The sequence below is a fragment of the Uranotaenia lowii genome, chromosome 1 (assembly GCF_029784155.1).
Source record: "Uranotaenia lowii strain MFRU-FL chromosome 1, ASM2978415v1, whole genome shotgun sequence".
In the NCBI taxonomy this organism is placed as follows: domain Eukaryota; kingdom Metazoa; phylum Arthropoda; class Insecta; order Diptera; family Culicidae; genus Uranotaenia; species Uranotaenia lowii.
The window spans coordinates 81,727,408-81,751,805 of record NC_073691.1 but is presented as its reverse complement, the minus strand read 5'-3'; the positions used below and the strand labels follow the sequence as shown (position 1 = coordinate 81,751,805).

General features: G+C 36.0%; 1 protein-coding gene across 1 annotated transcript in view; it reads left to right on the top strand.

The window, feature by feature from the left end:
* LOC129749487 (heparan sulfate glucosamine 3-O-sulfotransferase 6) overlaps positions 1 to 24,398 on the top strand; it is a 146,780-nt gene that overhangs the window by 49,447 nt on the left and 72,935 nt on the right. The gene's annotated exons all lie outside the window — the stretch shown is intronic.

The following is a 24,398-nucleotide window of genomic DNA, read 5'->3' as shown; positions in this document are numbered from 1 at the left end:
ATTTTTTTAAAGTAACCTTACTTATTTATATTATAAACTAACGTTTTCCATTTAGTTGTCACTAAGAGTGTTTAAACACTCATAGAATTCTATAGAAATACTAGCAGACCCGGTGAACTTCGTCTTACCATGTTAAACTTGGCGTCAATTTATTTTTTTTTTCGCTGTTTGACTTAAAAACAACATCAAGTCTTGAGTTGTTAATCGTACCGCTTTCTTGAACATGTCCTAGTTTTTTAACATATCCATCTTTTCCGTTTGCTCGAATTGTCCCGCTCAATTATATCGGAATCAAATCTAGGAATTTTAACTCAATTCCACGGGTCTTTTCATAAATTATTAAAAAATTCTCTCCCATCAATTTTACATGCATATTACATACATGAATCCTTTTCGTTTACTTTTCTTTGATTCGGATGCTTTGAATATTGGCAAATGAAATCAGGTAACAGCTTCCCGTTGCAAATTCGATTTTTTCAGCACTCAACACGTTGCAACGTTACCATCAAACTTGGCAAGCCTCTTGCTTAAAAAAAATCTACTCTTTATAACTTGTTCCATAAATAACATATGTGATTATATCTATGTTTTAATAATTGTATACCATTTAGTTGATTTTCTCCGCTTTACTCGAGTTCACTTCAAGGTTTAAATCGAAATCAAAAGTTTCTCATTTATTGGAATTCATTGCATATGAAACTTTATGGAAGAAGAATTTTTAATATCGGGACAATTTATGGAGTTTTGCCCAAAATTCTGCCTAGCGCAGCACTTTTAGCTCCCGAGTAGCTTTTGATGGTATATTTTTTTAGAACTGGAGAAATAAAAACATTAGATAAGATTTTTTACAAACCATTTTCAAGCAGCTTCACTTTCTTCGCCTTTGGAAGCAGTGGTTTTTTATTTCCATATTTTCATCAAAATCATGTTCAAAAAAAAGTTCGCCCTTTTTTTTTATTTGTTCGAGCAAAAAATGCAGGAATTGAATTTGGTTTTGAAAGGAGACAATTTAGGTTTAATTTTTTTTTGTTATTCAACCGTATTAAAGCATTTTTATTTTCATTATTTCCTTAAAGACATACCTGCCAATTTAAACCATTGTTGTCTGATTTAAAATTTTCCTAAACAGTGTTGAAGGTGATTTGCGATTCTATTTAAGATTATGTGATATTTTCAAGATTCAATAACATTTAATTGGAATGCAGGTTTTGAAAAATTAAATACATAAAAAAGAACTTATCTTTTAAGGCTACGATCATTTCATTCTTTTTTCTGGAAATTTTCATGTACATTTACCTCGACATTTAAAAATTTTAAATATCCGCTTCAAATTTAACACTCGGGATACCCTATCTGACTATTTTAGAGAAAAATTGGTAAGGTACACCGGGGTAAGTGGGGACGCGGGGTAAGTGGGGATGATGGCTATTAAAACAATACTGTGAACTATTTTTTCAAACTTTTAATGCAAAATGTTAAATTAACTTGTAATCTATCCAATAACTGTTAAAGGGATACGGTTCCGACAATTGCGAATGTTTACGGTGACTTTTTGTAAATTTTATATTTTTAACTACGATGTCGAGGTGATTTTCGTTTTTTTCAATCGCAAATTTCTCGTAAAGTAGCTGACTCTTGACGAAAAACTCTACATTGAAACAATCCTTACATTCGGAACAACCAGTTAGGAAAAGAAACGACGGTTAAAAATTGAGAAAAAAGGGTTTATCTGCAAAAATCTAAAATTTTGTTTCCAAACCCTACCTGGGGTAAGTGGGGACGGCTTTATACATACTTGATGTTTACACATTTTTCCAATTTTCTCCCCTTCATTCAATACAATTTAGCTTTATTTAGCATACAGATCATTAAAAATTAGGAAAAGTAGTTGTTTTTTCTAAAATAAGTATATATTTTCGATAATATCGGATTACACACAATAATCATTGAAAGATGCCTTATTAATAGTACCATGAACTTTTTTCAAAATTTCGGACGGTTCGAGCAATAAAGTAACGTATTCAACCAAAAAAACACAAATTTGTTGAAAATTTCTTGAGAAATCAAAGGAAAATCTACCGTCCCCACTTACCCCATAAAGCGGGGTAAGTGAAGACACCAGCAGTCCATAACAATTTACGTGATAACTTTTTTCGCTTTGCATCTATCAAGCTCATCTCTTCAGCATTTGTGAACAACATGTTCTGCATCACATTGAACGTGATTTTATCAAAATTGACCCACTGCTGATTTTTTAATGATTTTTTTAAGTTGAACTATGCGAAAAACCGTCCCCACTTACCCCGGTGTACCTTATATGTTTAATGGCTAAAAGGCGTGTTGCCACTTGTTTCACCGTGTGAAATGACAGGAGTTAATATTATTTTCAACACTTTTAGGTCATAATAAAAACTTATCAAAAATAATTCTACTTCTGCTATCAAAAAAATTATGCTTCTGGAAAATCAATCACAAAAAAAATTTACAACAAACAATCGGATCTAAAGTCTCTTCTATGTAGTCAAAATTTGTTAAACAAAAACACACATTTGTGTTAAGTACGTACTTGAATTCTGTGTAAACAAACAGGGAACCTGTAAACAGATTTTTGGTGAACGATTTAAAAAAAAAAGTTAAGTTTATTTAGTCAGATTGTGTATTTGGGCCCAACAATTTATAAATTAAGAAACCATGCATACATTTTTTTGTAAATGTTGAACGTTTGCAATTCTTTGCATTCGGCCTTTAAATGAACATCAATCCTATATAATCTATTTTAAAGGACAGGTTCTTGTTCAGTTCATGTGTCTGTTCATTTGCAACGGATTTTGTGGTTGTTCTATAAAATTAAAAGCGCTTGATACAACTTCTGTGAAGCACATTTGTACATGTTCGAAAAATATTTCTAGCGAATTGAATTATAAACCAAATCTTTCCATTTTTCTTTTTTCAAATGTCCGCAAAGAGTCATACCATTATTTCATATTCATATTCATATTATTCAGACAACAATTCCTTCTTTAAATAACACGAATTAAAGTTTTAATTTTTTCATATCGTTTAAATGGTTTTGATTTGATCGGCAAAATATCAATCTAGATCAAATGTTAGCGTCATTCTTTACTGTGTGCTGTACAAATGATCTAGGAATCAAGAAGAAAAAAACACATCTAGGCTTCATATGGCCACCACATGCATTGAAATTATACTTGGATGAGAAATGCGCGCCCAAATATTCTCACTAAACAGTATGCTATGCCATAGTTACTAACCTCCTACGACGCTTGCTCGCGACGCCTCGACCATGGAGACGAAAAACAAACCGCCCGGCGCCGAAAAGAAAGAAAATCTCGATAAAATTGAAGGCCATGACTTAAATTTGATTCAATTTATTACAAATTTAATGATTACGGACAATTGATGCGACTTTTTGTTGTTTTTGATCGATATAAACCGATTCGCATGCCCACAGAATATTCTAAAAATAATTTCATTTGAATCGGTTGGATCATTTCGGAGGAGTAGTACTACAAACACCGTTACAAGAGAATTTTATATAATAGACTAGCAGACCCGGTAAACTTCGTCTTACCATGTACAACTTGGCGTCCATTTTCCATTTTCCCTAGATTTTTTTACATTTCCCTGCTTTCCCTTTACTTGAATCGTCCCGCTTAATTCTATCAAAATAAAACATAAGAATTTTAAACAAAGGGTCTTTTAAAATATAATTTTTGTAACTTGTTCCATAAATAACTGTATGTTGATAATATGTATGTTTTATTTGCTGTATTCCATTTAGTAGATTTATTCCGTTTTGTTCGAGTTTACATTAAGGTTCAAACCAAAATAAAAAGTTTCTCATTTATTGGAATATATTGCTTATGAACCTTTTTTTTTATATAATTTTGAATATTGGGACAATTTCTGGAGTATTTGCCGAATATTTTGCCTAACGCAGCGCTTTCAGCTGCCAATTAGCTTTGGATGGTATAGTTTTTAGAGCTGAAGAAATGAAACACATAAGAAAAGATTTTTTACTAACCATTTTCAAACAGCTTTTTATTCACCATCCTTATGCTTCGAAGTAGTTTGAATTAAAATCCACATTTTCACCAAAATCATTTCCAAAAAGTTTCGCCTGATACTTAAGTTATAGACTTTACACATTTCAACTTAAAATGTTCCCAAACAGCACTTGTCATTAAATCTGACGATTTTGCATACTGCAAATTGCTTTTTTTAATTCAAGCAAAAAATGCAAATTAATTCCTTTGAACTTTAGCCCAATGAATCAAAGAAACGATTGGTTTTGAAAAGAGGAAAACATATGTTTAGATATATTCACCCATTATTTTAAAGATTCTAATTGAAGCATTGGGATGTTCTGATTTCGAAATTTCCTGAAAATTGTTGGTGGTGATCTTCGATTTCATTTAGGATTACGTAATATTTTTAAGATTTATTTAAATAACATTTATTTGAAAATCAGATTTTTTAAAATTTAATAGGTCGAAAAGAAATAATCTGTTCAGGCTTCGATGGTTTCATGAGTTCATTTAAAAAAGGAAACACCGGGGCAGATGTCACCACAGTTTAACTTTCATATTTTCTGAAAAAATAATTAAAAAAAAAATTTTTTTATGTTGACATATCGAAGTATACATTTGTCCCATTTATTGGGGCAAGTTAAAACACATAGGTCTTTTTCAGATGCGTCAGTGAAAAGACTTTAAAATGAATTTAATACTTGTTCTTGTTTGTCTGTTTTATCAACTTTCATTGATATATCCTAAGTTTTTCTCCGGATTAAATTAATGCTTGGTACTTCAATTTCACTGAATGCTGTTCAACCAAAAGACCTTGATTTACAAAGACCTTTATAATAATTTTGAATATCCGCTTCAGATTCAACACTCGGGATATCCTTTCTGGCCATTTTGGAGATAAAATTCTTGAATTGTAGATGTTTTATTGCTAAATATGGCTTTTTAACTTATTCCACCTAAGAAATTACAGGAATTTATATTATTTTAACACTTTCAGGTCATATTAAAAGTTCATCATAAAAATCTTGCTGCCCCTGGAATATCAATCGAAAAAAACTTTTCAACAAAAAAGTAAATCAAAAGTCTCTTCTATGTAGCCAAAATATATTAAACAAAAACATACTATCCATGTTAAGTTCGTATTTAAATTGTGTGTAAACAAACAGTAAACGTGTAAACAGTTTTTTGATGAATGATTAAAAAAAAAGAGTTGAGTTTATTTAACCAGACAGTTTTTTTTGGGCCGAACAATTTTTAGATGAAGAAATAATGTACAAATTTTTTGTAAAAGTTGAAAGTTTGCACTTGCTCTAGTTTACTTTCTTAATTGAAAATTCTTCCGGAAAATGCATAATCTCACTTTTTGTTATTGAAAAGTAGATTATTTTATTGATAACTTCAACTTACGTTTGCAAAAAATCAAAAAGTTCATTCGGCCTTAAAAAACTTCAATCCTATATAATCTGTTTCAAAGAACAGAATCTCGTTCAGTTAATGTGTTCAGCGTTCTAGGCGTATTGGATTATACGGAATTGAATGTAAAGCTTCCCAATTTCTTATTTTCAAACAACCGCAAAGTGTCATTATTTCATATTTATCAATACCAATATCAATACAATAATATTCATATTTTTTGGACAACAATTTTCTACTTAAATTAACACGAATTAAAAATGGTTTAATTATTTGAAATCGATCTAGAAAATATCAATTCATGTAACATTTAGGCGTCATTTATTACCCTGTGCTGTGTACAAATAAGCAAGGAAAAAAACACATCTAGGTTGCATATCGCTCGAAATATAGGTACTTGGTTGTGAAACAGGCGCCTAATTTTTAAATTTTTCCAGCGGTCAATGAACAGTATGCTTTGGTTACTATTATCTTGCAACGACGTCCACGTGCATTGACAGTATGCTTGGTTGAGAAATACGCGCCCAAATGTTCCCACTAAGCAGTATGCTATGCTATGGTAACTATTCTCTCGCGACGTCTGATCGCGACGCCTCGACCTTGGAGACGAAAAACAAACCGCCCAAAGGGAAAAAAAAACTCGAAAAAATTGAAGCCATGATTTTTTTTCATTCAAAAAACTACAAATTTAATGATTACGGACAATTGATGCGACTTTGTGTTGTTTTTATTCGATATAAACCGATTCGCATGGCAACAGAATATTCTAAAAATAATTTCATTCGAATCGTTTGGGTCGTTTCGGAGGAGTAGTACTACAAACACCGTTACAAGAGAATTTTATATAATAGATTGTCTATGGTCTAAAAAAAATTAAGATTACACTGAATTTCATTCGATTATTAAATCTTGATTTTGTATTTTTTTGAATTTAGATTTTTTTATATTTTCTTGGTACACATTTTTTGTGGATCAGTACTCATAATTTTAAAGCGCTTTTTGCATTCGTTTGGTACACAACATTTCAGTATGTTCGACCTAAAGGTCGCTTCCATTGTTTTTTTTTTGTTGAGAAAATTTTTCTATATCCTGCGAATACTTAAATAAGACTAAATGATGAAGCAGAGAAAAATAACAATCAAAAATGATCTTAGGAAACTAGTTTCGATCATCAAACAGAAATAATTGTCAAATTGTTGAAAAACGATTCTTATAATAGATGCATTAACACGTACCTCGACGAATGATTTCGTAAATTTACAGCTTAATTCGATAGCAAATTCTCCGAGATTTCCAAACTGGTGGCTCCAGAGACTATAAGATGGCATGATTTATAAAAAAAACGTGAATGTTTCCACTGTGTGTTATTTTTAGTCGTTATTATGGTTGATGTTGCGTCTTTTGTAACTCATGTGATGTTTAACTCAAATAAAGGCCGTTTAACGGTCACTCTCTGGAGCCACTAGTAAAGATGTTTTTATCATTTTACTTGTTCTAACGTTCTTTATATAGATGATTTTTGTGATACTTATCAAATTCATAAACCGATTTCAACCATTTTTGTTGCACTATATTGCAAAATCTTTGGAACGGTTTAAAAATTTAAAATGGTTGTAATTGGTAAATATTAGACGAAATGGCATGCATTTCAACTTGAGTGTTACGGTCAGGGTGGTCGACAGTTTTGACGCATCATTAAGTGATGAATGTTACGGTAGACTGAGTCGATTTGGGGTCATTTGTGAATTTATCAAACCCTGGGGTCTAAAAGGTTTCGTCTTGGTCCAATACTCATCCATGATTTTTTGCAAAATTGTTAAGTAACGTTTACATGAGTAAATTTGAACTTTTAGGTTGGTATGGGAAAATTGAATATTTTGTACTGAAAAATCAACATCATTTTTGTTTTGTCTGTGAAACCGAGCCAGCTTATGGTTTTTGTGCCAATTTATAAAATTCCTTAAGGAAATTTTCCGCTGAACAACTTTGTCGAAGACCGTTACTTTGAATCTGATAAGGAAAAAAAGTAACTTTTAAATTCTGCAAAAAATCATGGATTAGTTTTGGACCAAAACGAAGCTTTTTAGACCCGAGAGTTTGAGCAATTCAAAAATTACTCCAAATCGACTCAGTCCAATGTTACGGTCTTTGGATAAAATATTTGTCATAATTTCAGCTTTATGAAAACTCGTATTCAATACTAAATTTGGGAAAAGTCCGGTCCGGCTCGGTTGCCCGGATTTCATTGAAAAAGACCGGGTTTTGCCCGAATTTATTCACTTTATTCGCTAATTTGAACAAAAAAAACAAATAGTGTTGTAATTTTTTTTTTAATGAATGCGTCTAAAACGATTTTTTTAGAGCAAGTTAAAAAAAAATAATCATGAAAGGTTTTATGGAAGCCAAAAATACAATTAAAAATCTTCTGATAAGTTTTGATGAAAAAAAAAAATTTTTAAGCTTTTTTAATCTTAATTTTCACTGAGTATTATTTATTTATTTACATAGTATTCCGTCTTACGACATAACTTGACGAACATAATTCCTAAAATTCACTCGGTTCATAGCAACCGTTCTCCAATTTCTCGGGCACCCCACGTTCGCCAGATCACTGAGTAATTACTACCAAATTTATCCGGATTTTTGGCCGACAATTTTGAAGTCAAATGCCCGAATTTTGCTAGTTTTTTAGATGAAATAGCCCGGATTTATCTGGTTTGAATAGGTGCTGAAAAAATTCTGGCAACCTTAGGGGGGGGGGCAAAGTTATTGATGGTTTGGTTTTTCATGTTCATTCCGAACAAAATGTCTCGAAATTCCATACAAACTTCATGCTCGTTAAGCAAACCTTTTCCGAATATGCAGCGCATAACTTGTCCAAAAATCGGGTCATTTTGGGCACTCTAATGTATGTATATCCTAAATTGAAGAAACTGAAACTCGAAAACAGTGAGAATGTGTTAAATCTGGAGTATTTATATCTGGATGAGATATTAATATCTCGTTGAGGTATGTTTTAGTTATCATTTTTATATGCTCTTCTGATCGGGTTCTTAGCATTTTTTTTTCCTTGTAGGGGAGAGCCCACTGCGACCAGTAGCTGATCTATTGTGGTATTTACCCCGCGTTAATATATGCTTTCAGGTTCACCTGCACTATTGATTGGAGTGACAGTTGATTGCTGACTAAGCATTTTATCCCAATCGGGTATAATATCAAAGATGTATGATATAACCTTCTTAGGGCTGATATGCAACCATATGTCTTGTGCGCTTATTAACTTTGCCCCAAGTACTCGCTCTCTCCTATTTAGGAGGGCGCAGCAGTTGCATAAGAGATGCTCTGCAGTTTCTTTTTCGAACCCGCAGAACCGACAGTCATCGTTTTGAATAATGTTTATCCTTTTGAGATGCTGTTTTGTTGGACAATGTCCGGTCAAGAGACCTGTGTAAGTACTTAACTCGTGCTTACTCAAATTCAACATGTTTTTGGAGAGTCGTGCGCTTGGATCAATGAATCTTTTTGCCTGAGTTGCTCCCTCCGCTGTTTTCCAGTTGGAAACAATAGTGGTGCTTTCCCAGTTCTTGAGCTCCATAGTCAAGGCACTTCTCGATACTCCGCAGAAAGGTTCAGGTCCAATCAACAGTCCCTGAGATCCTTCCCTAGCTAGTTGGTCTGCTTCTTCGTTCCCTAGGATACCGCAGTGGCCTGGTACCCAGAATAAAGATACTCTGTTCCTTATGGCCAGGTTTCTTAGTGCAACTATACACTCCCAAACTAGTTTGGAGTAACATGTGAACGTACTTAGTGCTCGAAGAGCAGCCTGGCTGTCAGAGAATATGCAGATACTTGTGTACCTGTATCCCCTTTTCAAACAGGATAAAGTGCATTCTAGAATTGCTTGAATTTCAGCTTGGAATACTGTTGGCCAGATTCCCATAGGAATTGAGATCCTGAGTCTAGGTCCGAAAACCCCTGCCCCAGTTCTATTATCCATTTTTGACCCATCAGTGAAGAACAGGATAGATCTGGGAGGAACCGCAGGTCCACCTGACTCCCACACGTCCCTATCATTGATAGTTACAGTGAGGGGCAAAATAAAGTGTCCAAATTATTTTTTTTCAATTTCTTTTATTTTTCTGGTTAAAATTCAACGAAAACACGTCGTTATCATTTTTAAAATATTGTTTATTATGTTCTTTTCAATTTTTGTTAATGTTGCGCTGGAAAAAAAAGAAAGTTTTTCTGATAGATAAAAAACAGTTAATATTCAAAAAAAAAACAGGGGCAAAATAAAGTGTCCAGATCAGTACAGCTTCAATTAATTCAAACTGAAGGCAAACAAGAACGATTTAATAATGGGTATGGCCTCCTTCAGCCTTCAACACCTCCTGCAAGCGCTTCGGCACACTTTTAACAAGGTTGTGCAAGTGTTGTGGGTCGAGTTCCTCCCACGCATGCTTCATGGCATCAACATAAGTATTTTTAATTTGTCACACCAGTCTTATCAATCAGAGCATCGAGGATGGCCCACAGATTTTCGATGGGGTTCAGATCAGGACTTTGTGAAGGCCATTCAAGGGGTTTGATGCGGCAGGAACGGGAAAATGACGTCATCAGATTGGCCGTATGCTTCGGATCGTTATTCTGCTGTAAAACGAAGCGCTCTCCGAGGCCCGTCTTGATGAGGGATACCTCGAGGTTTTCCGGCAGGATATTGCAATATGGCTCAGCTGTCATGATTTCGTCAATTTTTACCAAATTGCCCACCCCACCCCAAGAAAAGCACCCCCACACCAACACGTTACTTCCTCTGTGCTTGACTGTTCCTTGGATATGGCGGTCTTGGAGCTCCTCACCCGACTTGCGCCACATATGATCCCGCTTCTTCCGGTTGAATAGCTCAAATTTGGATTCGTCGGCCCACAACAATATTTTCCTCTGAATCAAAGCAATCGAAAGATTCTTTTAATTCAACCACGGTAAATGAAAAGTTCAGATACCGGTATTTCGATAGCAACTTACTATCTTCTTCAGTAAGCGTTTTCGATTGGTATCGAGCACGGAGCAACGGAGGAAGTAACGTGATGGTGTGGGGGTGCTTTTCTTGGGGTGGGGTGGGCAATTTGGTAAAAATTGACGAAATCATGACAGCTGAGTCATATTGCAATATCCTGCCGGAAAACCTCGAGGTATCCCTCATCAAGACGGGCCTCGGAGAGCGCTTCGTTTTACAGCAGAATAACGATCCGAAGTATACGGCCAATCTGATGACGTCATTTTCCCGTTCCTGCCACATCAAACCCCTTGAATGACCTTCACAAAGTCCTGATCTGAACCCCATCGAAAATCTGTGGGCCATCCTCGATGCTCTGATTGATAAAACTGGTGTGACAAATTAAAAATACTTATGTTGATGCCATGAAGCATGCGTGGGAGGAACTCGACCCACAACACTTGCACAACCTTGTTAAAAGTGTGCCGAAGCGCTTGCAGGAGGTGTTGAAGGCTGAAGGAGGCCATACCCATTATTAAATCGTTCTTGTTTGCCTTCAGTTTGAATTAATTGAAGCTGTACTGATCTGGACACTTTATTTTGCCCCTGTTTTTTTTTTGGAATATTAACTGTTTTTTATCTATCAGAAAAACTTTCTTTTTTTTCCAGCGCAACATTAACAAAAATTGAAAAGAACATAATAAACAATATTTTAAAAATGATAACGATGTGTTTTCGTTGAATTTAAACCAGAAAAATAAAAGAAATTGAAAAAAAATAATTTGGACACTTTATTTTGCCCCTCACTGTACATTGTATGGTATGTCTAGGTTAAAAATGGGCTCCATCCAGTCATCATTTTTCACAATAAGTGAGTTTAATTTAAATTTCTTTAGGATTTTGAGATGTCCTGTAAGATCTCCTTCATAGAGCGTTTTGTGTTTGGAGAGTCTCAAGGCACTACGTTCCGCCTCTAACTCAATGAATTGATGTAGAGGCAGAATATTAAGTAGTGCATTTAGAGCCTCATTCGGTGTGCTTCGCTTAGCGCCAGTTATAGCTAGCGTTGCTAGTCTTTGAAGCTTCGCTAGTTTTTTCTGGGCTGTAATTTGCATAGTTTTGGTCCACCATACTAAGGAGGCATAAGAGATTTTGGGTCTTATTATAGCTGTAAATATCCAATGGATGATTTTCGGCCTTAGTCCCCATTTTTTCCCTACTCCTTTCAGGCAGACCCATAGAGCTGTTGTAGCCTTAGCGATTACATGCTCTATCTGTGGGTTCCATGATAGCTTTGAGTCTAGTACTATGCCTAAATATTTCACTTGTGATTCGAGGTTTAACACTTTCCCATCTAATGTTAGAGGTTTTAGTGTAATTTTTCGTCTCCTAGTGAAGGCTATCACGGTAGTTTTGGAAGGGTTTATGTTCAGTCCCTCTTCCCTGCACCAGAATAGTGCGTAATTAAGTGCAGATTGCATTCTATTAGACAACACATTCTCATGTTTTCCCCGAACTATAATAACTACGTCGTCTGCAAAGCCAATAACTTCGAATCCCATGGATACAAGTTTGTTTAGGAGGTCGTCCACTATCAAGGACCACAACAACGGTGATAGAACCCCGCCTTGGGGACATTCCTTCGTTGGTGTGGCTTTGATTGTAATCCCTCCCAAGCTTGCATAAATGGTTCTGTTTATTAGCATGGCACTGGTCCAGTTAACGATTGCCGGGTGGCACCCTCGTCTTTTCATAGCTGTTTCGATTGAAGTGTGAGATGCGTTGTCGAATGCCCCTTCAATGTCTAAAAAAGAAGCGAGTGCTATTTCTTTTGCCTCTAGAGTCTTTTCTAGTTTTTGTGTAAGGGTATGTAAGGCCGTAACCGTGGACATACCTTTTTTGTAAGCATACTGGAAGTTGTTTAGCTTACTTAAGCTAAGATACTGCGATTTAATATACTCGTCAAGTATCTTCTCCATTATTTTTAAAATAATGGACGTTAGACTGATAGGTCTGAATGCCTTAGGTTGAGTTTTATCTTTTTCTAGTTGTCTGTTCCACCAAGGAACTTTCCTGTTTGAAACACGTTCCTTGAGTGGGCAGCTGGCTTCGAAAGCGTATATGATTTTATTGGTGAAATTGTTTGAAGCTTCCTCTAACTGTTTTGTTGTTCGTATTTTCGTTTCCAACAAAGGATTGCAAGCTTCAAGTGTGTGTTTGTAAAGACTCCAGTTGGTGTTCCTGGGATCTCTATAAACGTCCTTGATTATAAACCCTCCCACTATATCGAATGAGATATGTCTGTGATCAGACAGTGATTCTTCATCCGATACCTCCCAGTTTTTAATTTTATCTAGAAGTAGTGGTGTGCATAGAGTTAAGTCGAGGACTTCCTGTCTATTTCTCGTTATAAACGTTGGTTTGTTTCCCTCATTGCAAATTTCGATATTATTTTGTGAAAGAAACTCTAGTAAGGACTCACCTCTAGCGTTGATGTCGGTACTTCCCCACAGCGTGTGATGTGCGTTAGCGTCGCAGCATACGAGGAATTGCTGGTTTTGAGCCCGGCACTTTCTCATGTATTCTACAACCATCGGTGGGGGTATATCTGTGCTATCTCCGGGGAAATACGCTGACGCTACACTTACCGTGTGCCTACCTTTCGGTGTTGGTATTTCGATCCGTATAGCTGCGATGTCTCCGCTGATGAATTCTGTAAAGGGAGTAAATTTAATTCTATTGTTTACTAGTAAAGCAGCCCTTGGGTGAGAACTGCTTTCATCGTATAGAATCTTACCATTCGGCGTGTATAGCCCTTTAACTTTACCCTTGTTAATCCAAGGTTCCTGGATAAAGGCAAGGTCCAGGTCTTCGGCGGCGAATCTTCTGAGTAGTGTGCACGAGGCTCCTACGGCATGATGAAGATTCGCCTGGACACACTTTAAGGTGTTTATTTTGGTAGTGCTTTGCCCGTGGATGTGGGGCATTGCACTGGCTTTTTGCCTTTTGCACATGTTTGACTACCCTTTTTCGGTTTGCTCCATGTGCTCAGTGTTTTCGGAGCCGTTTTATCGGTCTTCGGTTTTGTGTTAACAGGTTTATTGAAGGTTGAAATACCCCCAACGCTGCTCATCCCGCTCGGCCCTGGTTTCTGTTGATTAAGTTCCAAAATGCGGCCCTTATACAACTTCCCAGTTCCTTCCGGTGAGCAATTGGCATTGGATCCACTGTGGCTCTCCTCATTGTTCTCGTTAGTCCCGAGGTTCTGTCCCTGGTCCATAGGTTGGCCCTGGTTCATAGACTCCAGTTCATTGAGATCTAGTGAGGCCTCAGTGGTACCTTTGCTAATCGTCTCTCCTTCTGCGGATCGGACTTGGTCTATCGCCGACTGGTCCTTTACAAGGCCCGGTTTAAGCAGCCCAGGTTCTTGAGCAGCTTTGACGGTGTTCTCCCCTCGGTCAACTCCGCTGTCAACCGAATCCGTAGTAGATAACGAATTTTCTTTTCTCTAACTCCCTCAAAGAATTTTCGTCCACGGTAAAGACCACTTCGAGAGCCTCGTTCCTTTTCAGGATATTATAGAACCTCCAGCTTTCGGTGCTCAGCTCCTCATTCTGGCTTTCTATAGTAGCCTGAACAGTTTCGATGTCGTCTTCAGCAGCCTTTAAAATCTCCGATCTGGGAATTTGGGATTCCCCGACGGCGATGAGCTCTGCATCTACCCATGGTTTGAGCACTGGTGTGACTTGTTGTAGCCAGTCCGCTGTGGCCTGATCAAGACATGTCACTACCATGAACCCAGATTTGTAACAACACTGCGCAAATTTTGGTTTTAGTTTCTCTAACCGTTGTCCGAGAACTGCCCTTTTTATTGCCTGTTGTATCAGTTTAAGTTGCTCTGTCGTCAGCTGTGTGCTTGGGTAGTTTTTGGCAAGTATGCCAACCCTAACAGAGCTAGCAACCTCTTTGTAAGAGGGCTTTTGGTTGCCATTTCTGTGGCTTTTTGTGTTCTCGATCGGTCTCACTGGGCGATTGGCACCATTCGACCTCCCACTCCTTACTTTTTGTTGTGGTCGAGACTTTGTTGGTTCTTTGGGATCCGGTTTTGTCATAAGGTCTAAAGGTCCCTTTGCCTTTTTGGCATTTGACTTTTCCGCGCTGCTCGAACCACTGTTTTCTCCACTGCGAGCCCGTTTTGCATTTTTAGCAGGTGGTGTGCATTTAGCAGTGGAAATAAGGCGCATAGCCTCTTCGTACGGTACATTTTGAGCGAGATACTTCTTCAGTCGCTTCCGTCCCGCACCACTTAGTTGCCGAGTATCAAAGTTTTTCGCTTTGATTGGCGTGTCGATCTTTATGATGGTGACATTAACCCCATCATCGTTGCTCTCATCTTCCGCGGGGGAGTCCAATGCGGAAGAGGAAATGGATGGCACTCCCGTGAACGACTCGATTGAGAGCTGTCTCTCGAGCTCACCTTCTGTGGCTTCCATAGGTTCCGGCTGAGGCAAGCAGTCGGCACTCGTTATATTTTGACGTAGAATTACGTCTTACGGGAACATTATAGGGGTACAAATTGAAATTCGCGAACGAATCTCGCGTCACGAAAACGTTCCAATTAAAGGACATCTTTTCCGAAGAATAATTCGAATCGGTTGCGTGTTGGTACACCAATACTAATAAAGCGCAAATACAAATTGGTGCGCAAAACACCCGAGCGAAAAAACCTCGATCGTCGACCCAAACTGCACTAGATCCGAAGTTATAAAAGGGCAAAGATTGCGCCTCCACGGTTTCATTTGGTTTTGGGCATTCTCCCGTGTGGTCGGAGAGGCATTATTTCCTAGAGTAGTTGATGTACCTACACTGCCGGCCAAAAGTTTGGAAACAATTTTTGGATGCCATATCTCAGCAAATTTATGGCACATTGCATATCTTTTCTTTGTATGTATATGGCAATAATTTTATACTAAGCCTTACAGATTCGCATAAACTCGTAAGATGACAGCTTTAGGTGATAAAAACTCCAGGCTTTTTCAGAGTTGGTAAAAATTATCGAGAATTAATCAATCTTTTCTTGAAGTTTTCATGAAGCACAAATTTATTTTAACAAATTTCCAACAAGTATGCTTAATAGATTAGCGATTCGTTGTTTGATATCAAGGATAAAGATGATATAAAGTTGCATATTTTTGAAGACCGATAACAAACTTTTGACCGATTCACCATACTTCGGGGTGATTCCAAACTTTTGATCGATAACTTACACTGATGGACAAAAGTTTTCGACACATGCTAACTCATCGCATTTTACTACATTAATTCAGAAAAGTTGGTGATGTGAATAGATTCTAGGAAATGTTCTCTAAGGGCATAAAATTTTCTATACTCAACTTTTCTTCCATAAGAAGGATAGACTATGCTAAAAGGACGAACATTTCAACAAAACACTAAAAGTGTCGAATGTTTATGTGCATCAGTCTTAGTAGCTATTTTGATAATTGAAGTACAAGGCTATCTATTGCTCGAAGTTTAACGATGTGCTTTGATAAGTATGTATGTTTTCATGGTTTTTGGCCGGCAGTGTACTTTAAATTGATCCGGAAGAAAACCCAATGGATCAAAGCAAGCTTTTGTGCGTCGATACTCGCATGTGTTTTCAACCCTTTTTCGTTATTATGCTTTGAACTTTACCTTCATTTTGCGTACGCTAAGATATTTTCGGAATATAAAATAAAAATTTGAGCGAATTAGATTAGTTGCTCGGCAACTTTTGAACTAAACACTTCCAAGTTCAACAAGGGCTTGGCTCTATCGCTTTTGCGATAGTGTTGCAATGCTTAGGAAGTCGGCGGTGGAGCTGGTGCTTATTTGGTTTACATGTTGCTGTGTAAAGGGGTGAGGGCTGACTTGAAACGGCACTATTGATAACAAGAAAAAATATAAAAGTCAAAATTTATCGAATGCTACATATTTGTTATAAATAATTAAATAAATTTTTGTGAAATGGAAAAAAATATGTCGTAATTCTACGCAAACTTTGTGGTTGTGTCTGATATACAACCTCTTAAACTTTTTATTTTTATTTGGTGTGTTCATTATTTGAATCCCACGAGTAGCTAGGGAAGAAACGGTCCGCTGTGTCAGTGCCCTGCTTTAACACAGTAAGGGCTATATACTGTGGGGTGCGCCCTGGTGCCCCACAGGCTCCGTTAGAGGGCAGGATTAAACCCCCCTGCCCATTCATCCTTCGGCACGGTTGCTCGCGTAACACCTTGGAATTAGGGGTTTGCCCCCCATCTCAGTCTGCATGCGACCATAGCATCCACCGGGGTTGGGTACCCGATTTCCGCTAAGGTTGCTCGCACCCCAGCTAGCACCACGGGGAGGTAGAGAATCGGAGTTGTAAACAAGAGGTGATATGACCACTACCCGAAGGTTGGGTGTATGGGGTCTCGAGTTGCACATTGTCTACTTCGCCAGCCAGGGTTCTTAGCATGTTAAGTGACTCAAAAATTACGTTTTCTTGCACCGGATAAGAATTAACTTTGATCAACATGAAATTGAAAATGAATATCTAAAAATGTTTTCTTCATCTGGAAGTCTGTTAGTTGTGTTTCAAACATGCAAAATACTATTTGTTTTTAAATTTTTTTGCTGTAAGCCAAATTTAATTTCATAATTTTAAAATATCTTTTTTTTTTGAGGTTCGCAAACAAATTCCTCTCCTAATGAATTTTAACCTTTCATTTCATGATTTTATATTTTTCCTCAAAAATCATTTCAAACAGTTGGAAATGATGAGTACATCAAAAAAAATTAAAATAAAATACGATTTTTCACTTTCTCCATACATTAATTGTTGCAAATTTGTTACTTTATGAAACGAAGGGTTAAGCATTTAGAATAAAAAAAAAAGAGAAAAATGATGAAAGTTGATTTTTTTTTCTTTTGCATTTGTATAGTTTTGGTGATATTTTCATCATCTTTTTGTGATCAATTATTATTAATATTTAAAAAATCGGGGTACTTTTGGGTTTGTTATTGTTCAAATTTAAAATTTTAGTATGAAATAAAAAATATACACAATCATTCTTTATTTGGAACATAACATTGTCAAAAATGTAGCTATTTCAAAAAAAAAAAAAAATAATGCAACATGAAAAGCCATCTTCAAAGCATGATATGAAATAGTAAAAATCACTGCGAATTTACGCTCTAGAATCGGTGAGAAAGGTATCTATTTTTCAGCGTCACGAAAATTTTTCTATTTTTCAGTTCATGATTCATTTAAACGTCACATATTGTTAAAATTAGGAGCCTCTTCAAACTTTTTGAGAAGACTTTTATGCAATTTTCAGAATGAATATCGGTTTAGAAGGTTGTTAGTTGCACCCGGGTAAAGAACGCGTTGTAACGTAACGGAAATTGATTCGCTTTTTTCGAAAACTTTCAAGACATTCAAGAATTCAATTTTTAAATTTTTAACAAAACTAAGCACATTAATTTTTTTTTTTTGATAAACACGATCGCGACGGATCGCGAACAAAATTGGTTTCCATGAAATGAACACAAAGAGATTCAGAAAACTTTTGAACATGGTAAATTTTATAGATTTACTTTTTATATCAAACAAATTTATAAAAATGTCATAGAAAATAAATTTCTTATCAGTTCTTTAAAATAAACTGTCCTATATTAAAATTTCCACTTCAAAGAATGATTTTAAAAAATCCAAATCAAACCCCATATTCATATATTAACCCCCAAAAAGATACTTTTAATTTGATTACAAAATTGAGCAAATTGAAAAATTTAATACTACAAGGTCTCATGCAAAATTTGGGCCAGATTATACCTACTAGAGAAAGGGGTCGACCAACAAATCTGAAGTTCATATGGAATTGTGTCGATTTTGTTTGGGATGAACAAAAAAATACAGTTTTTCTTCAATCATGTTGGTCTTTGTCTATCGAGATTTCTTTTATTTTGAATGTTTTTAAAGCTTTAATTTTGACAATATTTCATCTGAAGAGAGCATTTCGATAAAAGTTATTATGAAGCGTCGATTAACGACCATTCATGTATTTTTCTTTAACTGAAACTGAAACTCAATATCCTTTTTTTATCATAACTCTTCTCGAAATGGGATGTGGTGGATACACTCTAATATGAATAAACATCCAGTCAGCATGAAGCGCGATCACGCCACCCAGGCGATGGAAGCGATTTATGCTGAGAAGGATAAAATAAATAAAACAGCATAAGGCACGGCCGAATCGGTAACAAAGTCCGATCGAGCGCGACTTATGCTGATCTAAACAAAAAGGGTCACGTACACACCGCCCGGTCGCTGGTAGAGGAGGAAAATCGGATTTCAAATAAAGCAGTCTTTAATGACGAGTTGAACCGCGAAGACTTTATCTTTATTAATATCACTACCCCGGCAGCAGGACATATCAGGGAGTTTGAGGTGAAATATTTGTCATAATTAAAGTTTCGTGATAAACTATAATAAAAACAAATTGGCTGATAAAGATTTTAGAAATTGGTGCAAAAGTGGGTTTTCATGTTCCTTCCAAACAAAATTTCTCATAATTTCATACAAATTTCAGGTTCATTGCCCCATCTTTTTCCGTCGTCCGATCCCCCTGATTTAGCATTGGACTTTGTGTTAGACCTAGGATCATTTTTAGCTTGCAACTAATTTTCATAAGTCGGCTATTTTAGGCACTCAAGTGTCCATTAACAAACTTTCAATAGATCGAAGGCATTCATTATCATTTATGTTGCTTTCCTTTGCAATTTGATACTAAAATGATTCAGACCTTATTTGGGCCTCTTTGGATTCAATTCATAGAATTTTTGGGAATAATCCATCACTAAATCACACTATTTTTTGAGTTTCTTAGCTTTTTTAGTAAATTAATCATTGATTTTAAGATTATATTTTGATTTATTTTATTTAGTTGTACATAAAATTTCGTGACGTCACAACGCTTTGCAAAACCGTGTTTCAAAACAACGCAGCGTTGTAACGTCAAGAAACCAAAACGACCAAAAATAAATTGAAATCAAATTTTCATAAAATCTTTTCTGAAATTTTCATAAAGTTTAATCAAATAGAAGATCAGAAAAACGTCACGATTTCCATTGCTTATATTTTGATAACAATTTGTTCAATTCAAATGCTTTTGCTTCCAAATTGAAGCGATTTAAATTCTGAACTTAGAGGTGTATATTTTTTCAATGTGCGCAATGAACCGTAAAATTTACGTACAATATACTACAACAATTTGTTTTACAAACGTTGTGACGTGAAGTTTTTTTTTTAAGTTGAATTTAAATTAATTTCCAGTTTTTTATGTTAATACATCTAGTTTACATTTCAAGTGATTTAGCCTAATTGCTTTGCTTCTTTGGTACATACATACATTTCGATACATCTCGGTTTACTCCTCATTTTTCAAAAGCTTTTCAATTTTGTGATTCAATCACTGTTCTAATTTGTGACGTCACGCTGGAAAGGGTCATATGTATACTGCAATCAAAGATTATGCTCAACACTTCTTTCCTCTGTAAGTATTTTAAAATTTCGAGGTGCTATGAAAAACCAACCCTTTCAAAAATATTAAAAATTAATTAAAAAATGTGAGCTAATTTTCCCCGTTTTAAGGTACCAAAATAGGATTGAAATCAAATGAATTTTTGTACAAGACTTCGCCTTTTTACTACATGAAGGGACAACCATTTTTTTAACTTACAAGACGTGCGTTTGCATTTCTGTCATTTCGTTTTTTTAATAAGGCAAACCACTTTGTTTTGTCATACACACAAAAGTTCGTCACATCATAGTAAAATAGAGTCCCACCAATATAAAGCAATCATGAGACAAACCCTGCATGGCTTGAGATATTGCTCAGTTGGCAAGTCAGTTCCCTCTTAAGCCGATGTCCGCTAGTTCGAGCCCAAATTTAAACATCGTTGTACCGGATAACTTTTTCATTAGAGGTCCGCCAACTGCAACGTTGAAAGTCACAAATGCCATAAAGATGCTAAAACGACTATGTAGAATCGAAACAAAAAAAAAGAGACAAACCTTACCACCTAGAGTGATTTGCATTGTATAATAAACCAACATATGTGATTATTGGTCACAAATTATCCCGCTTCAAAATTAAGATGTTTAAATATAGAAAAAAAAACCAAAAGAGAGTAAATTGTATTAAAACATCATTTTTTTTTTAATTCCAACTTTTATTTCAGTTATTCCTTAATCAAGTTTTAAACTAGTAAACTAGATCAACTTAGGACAATCTGCTTTCCAATGGCTCTCACCTTTTCTATAAAAACATCGCTTCTTGAGGCCCTCTAAGAACAGTCAATCGTGCCTTAAACTGTCCGATAAACAAGTTAGTGGGTATCTCTTTGGTAATTTCCATGTGGACACCTCGGATGCCATTGTATACTGGAAATCCATATTCTGCCGGATACTTTTCGCGCACATGTTGCCGCACCGTCCCAAACTTTCCCATAGCCAAAGCGATGTCCGCATCCTCTATTTCTGGGGGCAAGTTGAAAATTCGTACGTAACGAAATAAACTGCTGGCGATTTCCAATTTCACCGAGGTTTTCAACCCATCTTCGTAATCGAAATCGTATTGTTCCTGAAGGCTGCTGAAAAACACGTTGAAGGACGTCTCATCCAAAAATTTCAGAAAGAAACATCTATCGTCCTCGTTGTCATTTATCGAGTACACCTCTGCCGCTGATACCCTCAACCTGTCACCGACAAACCGTGCTACATCACGGTAAGCAGGAGCCTTAGCAGTTGGATTGAAAGCTATTTTTAACGTATATTTTCGGGTATTATCCATTAAAAATTTCGTGAAGAAGGACAAACTATAAATAGACAATGACGAGATTACCGAAGCTTAATTACGTGGGTTTGTATCAACGTACGAGCGTGAACTGAAAATATTTCAAAAAATTTGCATGCTCAATAACTTATCAAGTAGGTAGCAGAGCATATGAATCGGCTAAGAAACTCATATATTCTAGCCATGAAGGAAAAAATAATTGAGGCAAATAAATGAATTTTCACCGCAGGTTGTTCTATACAAGTATCTACAAACTTATTTGCCCCATAAAGGTACCCAACCATTTCTTTTTACCTGATTGAAAAAAAAACTAACACTACAAGAACAAGTGATTTTTATCTTCTATTAGCTGCATTTATCCTAAGGTTGCCAAATCGCCCGGTTTTATCCGGGTTTGCCCGGATATTGAATACTAAATTTAAGAACAGTCCGGCCCGGCCCGGTTGCCCGGATTTCATTAAAAGATGCCCGGATTTATTCACTTTATTTGGCAAATTAAACGAAAAAAAAAACAACAAACACCTCCAAAACGATTTTTTTTGTGCAAGTCTTATAATAATAATCATGAAAGATTTTTTAGAAGCCTTAAATACGGTTCAAAATCAATCAATGAGTTTTTATGAAATTTTTTTATATTTTCTTGAATTTTGTTGAGGAATTTCTGAGTTTTGACAAAAGTTGCCCGGATATTGCCCGGATTTATGGTCGTCAATTAGAAATCGAATCGAATGAAGTAGATATTATCATCTTTGAAAGGAGAAAGCTACATGACTTGAAGGGGTTTGCTAACTTATCATTTTAAGCACACAAAAAAGTATGCAACAGTTTCATGGGTGAAGTCATGTGTTAAACACGATAAGGTTCTGATACCTGATACATGAACTTAGTTTAATTTGCATGCAATATACGGTTTGAAAGATCTTGAAGAGACAAGAAAAAGTCACTATGGAGCCTAAGAAATATACCAATATCTTGGTCCCATATTTACTTTTCCTTGTCTCATCAAGATCTTTCGGACAGCATATTTCATATCGTTGTACTCCAGAAAACCTAATTGTCCGTTTCCCGTTTTCCAATAAATATTGTTAATAATAATAATATTTAAAATAACCTGTGAAGTAGCTCAAAAATTACCTGGTTGGAACATTTCGAAGAATATTTGATGTACCTGAGCACTTGGAAGCAAAGGTAGTTTTTTTAAGCACTATCTTCATGATTATAGGTACCTAACTATACACTTATATACGCATCCAAAACTTCAAATGGCATCAGTCAAATGGCTTGTATGACATACTCCTGTCATTCAGGATCTTTTTGATTGTTCTTCTGAAGAGTCAAGCTCGTAATTTCTATTAGCCTTTTCAAGAGTGGGAAATCATTAACCTGATCCTTTTTTAAATTGATCAAATAAAGCTCAGGAGCAATACCAACACTACTGATATTATTCGTGTTGGTTCTTTTCCTCAATTGAATTACTTGAATCGAAGAAAAACCTAACACAGAATTTAATTTTGTTAAGATCTCATCCGATTTCTGATTGCCGGTGAGACCACGAGGAACAACTTTAAAGGGACGGTTACTTTGAGTGTCGTAGGTCAAATTTGACCAAATGCGTAATATTTATCTCAAAAAGTCTTAAAAAATAATTTCAAAAAAATCAGTTGTGTTTCTAATACTTCAGCCATTCTGGACCAATTTTGGTAGGAAAACTGAAGCCAAAAAACTGAGCTCAGTAATTTCTATTAGAATGCAATTTGTCCTTTTCCCTTAACTTGGTTAGATATTGTCCGATCTTATTTTCCAAAGGCAAGGCAACCCTCAGAGAGATTTTGAACACATTTCAACTGGTCTAATGTTCCTACAATTTTTATACGAAGTCAGGAATCGTGACCGTAATTGGTGGAACCTTTTCGTTTTAAGAGTATAAGAAGAAAAAGGTTTCTAATTACTCCTATCAGAATGAAATATGAATATTTCCTTATCACCGATGTTATGAAGGACATCGAATGAATTGGAAATTTCAACTTTTTTGGCCGATGAACCTGAATTAGGTTCAGCAATTCTTTTTCTTCCGGTTTTCGGATTATGAATCCAGTTTAGGATTCTTGATTTTCGGATCGAATCATCATTAAAAGTTGTAATTTAATTTATATTTTCCCGAATATGAATTTTTTTCAGAGATTTTTGTCACATTCACATTTGATGTTTTTATACTTTATTATTATGCTGAATTCAATCATAACAAAGCTTCAAAATAGCTTTATAGATTTATCATTCGAAACTTTTTTTATTTAGATTTGCAAGTCGGCTAAGAAATATATAATTGAAATAAAGAATAATCATTGAAATCCAAAACATCCGAACTATTATTATGGATTCATGATTGAGTGCTCCGAAGCTGATTTCAATTCTTGAGACATATTTCTAAAATCACAAACCGATTAAATGTACATTTCAGAAAATGAAATTCCGAAAATCCGTGCTACTCGCACGCAAAGCTGGCAAAATCGCTAAAAGTTGCCAAATCAACCGTAACAAATGTAATTAAAGTGTTTGGGGAACGTTTGTCGACTGCCAGGAAGTCTGGATCAAGGGGAAATCGAAAACCGGAAGCCGCTGAGACGACAAAGAGCGTTGCCGGTAGTTTCAATCGAAACCCTAACCTTTCTCTCCGAGATGCCGCAAATAAGCTGGGTGTATCGTCTACAACCATGCATCGAGCCAAAAAATGAGCCGGGCTATCGACTTACAAGAAGGTAGTGACTCCAAATTTCGATGATAAGCAAAATACGACGGCCAAAGTGCGATCCCGGAGGCTGTACACGACGATGCTGACGAAGTTTGACTGCGTGGTAATGGACGACGAAACCTACGTCAAAGCCGACTACAAGCAGCTTCCGGGACAGGAGTTTTATACGGCAAAAGGAAGGGGAAAGGTAGCAGATATTTTCAAGCACATGAAACTGTCAAAGTTCGCGAAGAAATATCTGGTTTGGCAAGCCATCCTGTGGCTTGAAAAGCAGCATTTTCATAGCTTCCGGGACTGTCAACCAAGAAATT